The following is a 6,768-nucleotide window of genomic DNA, read 5'->3' as shown; positions in this document are numbered from 1 at the left end:
GATTGAGTTTTGGTGAGCGTTTAAACTTGGGTCAACTTCAATCGACCATAAATTTTTGGATATAACTAATTAGAGGGTCTACTCTAAATCAAATGAAAGGTCTTTGAATCCTCTTCCCAACTCCACCGGTTTCGCCTTAATCCGATATCGGGATAAAAAGTTATGCTCATTTTACAGTAAGGTGTCAGGCTGCCTAAGGAGCGACGCCCGGGCCGATGGTCCGTCAGGCTCGTGATGGTCCATCGCGGTGCCCATCACCCCAAAAATAGTGACTCAGTCACTGGAAATGCAGCGACTGTTCTGGGGACGGTTCGTCGGGCCCATGACGGTCCGTCGCACCATCCGCCGGCCATACCGAAGCTCAAAAACTTATTTTTTTAAAGGGTTGTTTTGGTACTTTTCCTTTTCAGAAATCCTCCCCAGTGGATTGAATTACACCCTAACATGTTTTCAATCAATTCCCATCAGTTGCAACATCAAAAACTTTCTTCTTCACTCTCAAAATAAGATCAAATTAGGGGTTTTCCCCAAGAACAAGGAATCAAGAATCAACCTTTAAGTTCAAGTTTTTCAAAGAACAAATCAAGATTTTAGTCCTACTCTTTGAACCAAGTAATCTAAGGTGCGTGGATTTTTCCTAAACTACATGGGCTTGTTGAAAACACTTTGAATAAGATTTAAAGTTCTAGAAATCATGAATTTATAAAGGGGTTTTAGAATTATGTTTACAACTTTGCATTATGAATTCTCTAATGATATTATTGTTTTAGTCTTGAGGGTTTCCCTTAAAGAAAATTGAATTCGTTTATATATATATATATATATATGTATGTATGTATATATGTATGCATGCGTTTAAAGTTGATAATTGAATTGAGAGAATGACTATTTACTTTTCCTCTCATGTTGCAACACCTCTTAATTTTAGAATGTTACGAATTGAAGAATGTTATTTTGAAGCATGGTATCAATGTTCTTGACTATTGTTGAATGATTTAAGATTGATTTCAAATTGATGAGAGGGGGTTTTACATGTTGATAAATGTTGAAGATATACAATGAAAGAATTGCATGATTTGTCAAAATACATGAGCACCACATGTTTGTTGAAATGTTAAAAAGACAGAATCTTGCATAGTTTGACATATATTTTGAAATAAGTATCTTCTTGCACCGTTCGAATGTTTTGGTGGTCTGAACATTGTTTTGAATGAAAAGAGATATAACATGATAATGTATGGCTTAGAGATATGACTTTCAAGTCTTGGTATGATGGTACCAAAACAGATGAATGCCATAGCAGATTCAGAACAGACTAAAATACAGCTTTTACTTAGATTTTCAGAATTTGATTTCAAAAAGATGCATGTTTAGAATAGACTAAAATAGGCTTAAAGAGAGTTGGGTGGTTAACCAAATAAGGCGTTTGAGTGTAAGGGCTCATCGCTGGAAACCGTAGTTGCCGATACGGGTATTTTCCTAATAAGAAAATTATGTGGATGTCATGTAAGTGTGATGCCATGGTATACTTGTAAGGGGGTGTACCAAACTATTCAGAAACTCCAACCCTTGCGGCAAACTTGTGTTAGGGACTTGGCTGCCGAGTCAAGGGCGGATTCCATATAGCTCATGAAATATCAGACTTGTAGGGTATACCACCTAGCTCAGAAGTAAGATAAAGCATGAGTCATGGATCCAAAGAATATTTCAAAGTCTTTAAAGTGTTCCCATGTGTTTTCATATATTATATGTAAAATATTATATGAATTGCTCTCACTTATGATATATATAAATACATTATTTTGGATTGCTCTATAAATCAGTACATCTGTATTGACCCCCTATATTTCATGATTTGAGATACAGTCTCGGGGTCCCTCTAAGTAGTAGATTGGGTTGTTTGATGTTTGCAGTTGGTGAGCCTCCCTTATTCTGGAAGGCATAATATATAAGTCATTGTTATTTTATTTTAATTTATGGTCTGACTGGGGCCTTTTCCTAGTCTTCAGACAGAGATTATTTTCAGTCAGTAGAGATTTTGCAGACTAGTGTTAGATGTTGTTGATCTTTATGAATTCATTTCATTGTTGAGTAATTTGAAATAAAAGTTGACCATGATTCTATATAGTTTTATATTCCATATTTTTTCTTCATATTATATGAATGTGTGTATGATTGTCAAATAGAGAAAGGCACTCGGGACTTCACAATTCGGGATGCTCGTCGCGATAAAGGGCTCAGCTCGGGTCGTGACAAATTTGGTATCAGAGAATGGTTCATGGTCCCAGGATGTCTGCAAAATTGCATCGAGTAGAGTCATATTTTTGGATGTATAGCACGCTACACTTATAAGTAAGAGGCTATAAGGCGTTTAGGAATGTTTCTCTTTCTTCATATTCCAGTTTGTTCTATGGAGTTAGAATATTCCTCTTTCATACTCTAGTTCGTGCTATGGTGTCTTCCATACGAAAGTAAAGTTATCACAATTCTTTTCTTACTCTGATATTCTTAGCTATGTCTCATTGTTGAGGTAATTCAAGTACAGAAGCTTAGAATATAAATGATGTGGTCCTTTTCTGATTGAGCCATAAAGGATTATAAAATTATGTAAGGACTTGAGAAGAGTTTGTTAGTGCTTCAAGGTGTATTGATTCTAGTGTAAACTATGATCCTGATAAAATCGTGCTCTTCAGCCTGAGTTATTAAGTGTATCCAGTCCCTTTCAAAATTCTTGTTACAGATGTCATGCATAAGGGGAATGATGTGTATCAAAATATTGGAACTGTATTTCCACCTGAGTAGTAGTGTATGTTAAAGTGTCATGACCTATTGGTAGTGATATTGGGCCAAGAAGTTGGGGATATGAAATCATAATGTTAGAAGTCAATGTGAGGGGACTTTTGTGTAAGTAAACATTTTTAGTTGTATAACCATCGATTGAGGGGTGATTTATCATTTTATATTGATAGACTAATGTGGTTGTAATATTTGTAGATCGTAAGGTATTCGATAGAGGAAGTGGTTGGCTGTGATTATTATCTATTCAAAACTAGGGAAAAAGCCTAGAGTGGATAGTCATGGTAGTTATAGAAATCTCTTATAGGTTGTCAATGGAAACGATTAGATTAGCCAATAAGTTATAATTATAGATTTGTTGTTGTATATGGAATTTGAAGGTAGTCTAAATGTATGCTTGGGTAAGTAAGTATGATATGAGAAAGTAGAATATGTATATAAGATCAGGTTCGGTTATGTTATATGATTTGAATCGAATATTCCTATTATGACTTTACCCCCTTTTGATTGTCTTTACTTTAGTAGTTGTAAACTAGTACTGCTCGTGAGAAGGTATGTAGAAGATTTTGAGGTGTAGTAGTAATGCCATGGAGGGGATGTGATTGTAGGTAGCATCTAGGTGAAATGAGGTATTTGGGTTGAATTTCCCAAATTTGATGGATTGGTATAATGTGTTGCATGCTTCATCGGTGGTACGTGATAGTTGCTAGACTCTAGGCTTGAACTTTAGATGTAAAATGTGGTGGTAAGAATAGTAGTTTAAGATTAATGATGTATGTTTTGAGGGAATGAATTAGTAGGCTTGATGTGATTTGTGAAAGAGCCTAGGTTGATAACTAATAAAAAGTTTAAGTGGTAATTATGAAGTATATATGTATATGAGGACTAGTGTTAAAATAATGAATCGTGGGTGAGTCATTAAGTGGATAAGGGCATAAGTATATAAGAATAAGTTGCACCCCTGGTAGTATGGTGTTAGGTGAGATTTTATGATATAAGTTATGTGATTAACGATCAAATGTTTGAAGGTTAAGTAGTGGAGAGCGGATTTTTTTTATGTAATAAGGAGTGAAGATGTGTATGCTCATGAGACTACTAGTTGTAGGTTGACGACAATAAAGGATAGCGAAAATTAAGAGTAGTTTTTCTTGGAAAGCAATGCCTTTAGAGTATACTTTAAAAAAGGGAAAGTTTAGCATTTATGTGTGGAAGTGTTTTGTGTACCTAGTTTGGGTTCACTAGTTTGCTATTCATGTGGTCAGTCGGGTCACTTCCAAAGAGATTATCCTTCTGCTAGAAGGAATGTTGGGTGTGCCAAGTCTCAGGTAAACTCTTCCGCACCAACACCTCCTCAGAAGGGCGCCACTGTAACTGCCGGGAGTAGTCGCAATAGGCTATATGCTTTGTCCAACTACTATGCTAAAGTTAGAGAGAAACAGGTTGAAGACCCCATCTTGATGCAGATCAAGAAAGGTGTGGGTTAACAGAAAGTGATGTCTTTTGAAATTAGTGGTGATGGGATTTTGAGATATCAGGGTAGACTATGTGTGCTGATGTAGATGGGTTGCGAAATAGAATCCTTGACGAAGCTCACACTTTGAGGTATGTTGTTTACCCAGGTTCTACTAACATGTATCATGATCTAAAAACTACGTAGTGGTGGAATAATATGAAGCATTATAAGGCTAATTTTGTTTCCAAGTGTTTGAACTGCCAACAAGTTAAAGTAGAGCATATGAGGCCAGGCGGTACTTCCCAAGAGATAGACTTGCCCTTGTGGAAGTGGGAGATGATCAATATGGACTTTACTATGGGACTTTCGAGGTCCTAAAATCAGTATGATTCTATTTGGGTAATTATAGACCGGCTGACCAAGTCTGCTCATTTTCTGCCTGTTAGAACTAACTATTCGGGAGACAATTACGCCAAGCTTTACATTGAGGAAATAGTTCGTTTGCATGGAGCACCTGTATCCATCATATCTGACCGAGTTATGCAATTTTCTTCATAGTTTTGGAGGTCTTTTCAGAGGTGTTTAGGTACCCAAATGAACCTAAGTACTGCATTTCATCCTCAGACTGATAAGCAAGCTGAGCGTACCATTCAGACCCTTGAGAATATGTTGAGGGACTGCGTAATTGACTCCAAAGATAGTTGGGTAGATCACTTACCATTGATAGAGTTTGCTTATAATAACAGCTACCATGCCAGTATTAAGATGGCTCCGTTTGAGGCATTGTATGGGAGAAAATATAGGTCACCGATAGGATGGTATGAAGTAGGCAATACGCGGTTGTTTGGGGTTGATCTTGTTCATCAGGCGATGGAGGATGTGAAAATATTAAAGAATAACTTAAGACAGCTCAGAGTTGTCAAAAGTCCTACGTTAACTGATATGAGAATAATTACAAAAATAGACTTATGCGAGTGTGCATTGGAAGCAACCAAGTGTATGTGTAAGAGAAGTGTAATTAAAGGCCCAAATACACACCAAAACAGTCCACTCCATACACTAGAGGGGAAACCCATTCTTGAAGGGCCTTTTGGGCTATTTTAACTTCTATTTGTTTTGTAATATATAAGGAACATGTTAGGGTTTATTCACTTAGTTTTTGAATGTTGAAAATTGTAGAACACACTTGATACCCTCAAGTTCTCTCTCTTGTGAGGCTTGGCCAAAACTAGGTTACAACATTAGGGTGGAATCTCTTTTGTTGTTTGTTTGCTTGGAACTTGGGGTGCTTGAAGGATTGAGGTCCTCTCTTGTGTCTCTTTGAAGAGTGTAGGTGTTTCTACTATCACCATTTAGGGTCTTTGTGTGTCATCTACACTTAGGTTCTTAGTCATTATAGTAGTTTATGTCTCACTATCTATCCCTTTGTCTTTTGTAATCTTGTAATGTTATATCTTCTTGTTGTGGAATCTGAATCTGGTTATTCTTGTTGTCACCTTGTTCATCTCGTTATTGTTGTGCTGTTGGCTGTTTTTGGGTGTCAAATACACCCTTGTTTCTTGTATTCTTGTTATACTTACCGAATCCGAGTGAGGTCTCCTTTTGGTCCACGATATTTCTTGAATTTATAGACTGTTTGGGGTATGTTTTGTGCTTTCCCTTGTTTGTCTTGTATCATGATGAACAAGAATAATGTCCTCCTTAGCTTTTGACGACATCATTCAAAGTCGCTATGTGAAGAATCAAGATTTGGTCGCATAGAGGGCATGGGATCATACTTGGTGGGGACGTTTTGAGCCTACCATTGATCAAACCCGAGTGTGGAAGATTGCTTGGAGCCTTGAAGACTTAAGGACTCTCGAGTTTGGACCACCTTTGTTGGTTCACATTTTTGGTTCCCTTTACTAAGGGCATTTTGGTCACCTAGCCTTAAGGGCATTTTAGACAATTCATATTGTCTTCCAACACACTAAGGCCACCCTTGGTCATTAAGGGTAATATGGTCTTTTTGTCCACTTTTGTAATATACTATAAGTAGTACATTTTATGTCTTTTCTCTTTAGTTTAGGAAAGATGAAAGATTGAAACATTAAAAATCCTCTCTCTTGAGAGTAGAACACTTAGTCTTAGTTAGGGCTTGGAAAAGCTAGTATTGATCTTTGCTTGGAAATGGTAGACCTTGAGGTGAGTTGATTCCCTTGGCGGCCACCATAAGAGTGTGGTTTTGATTATTACATTCATTAGGGGTTTTTGAGTTGAATACACTCTTTAGTTCTTAATCTTGTAATAATCTTGGTCTCACTATCTATCCTTTACTTTTGTTGTTGCCATCTTGTGTAGTGGACTATTTTGGGTCCTTTATTAAATTCAAAACTTGTGTTATTGTTATTCATCTTGTTCCTCACGTTTTGTAGCTTTTTTTGGTGCTATATACACCATTGTATCTTGTATTCTTCTTGTTGATAGCGAATCCGAGAGTGGTCTCCATCTTGGTCCTCGGATCCTTAAGATTGTGGACT

This window comes from Capsicum annuum, chromosome 6, assembly GCF_002878395.1.
Source record: "Capsicum annuum cultivar UCD-10X-F1 chromosome 6, UCD10Xv1.1, whole genome shotgun sequence".
Taxonomy (NCBI): Eukaryota; Viridiplantae; Streptophyta; class Magnoliopsida; order Solanales; family Solanaceae; genus Capsicum; species Capsicum annuum.
This window is presented reverse-complemented; position numbering follows the sequence as displayed.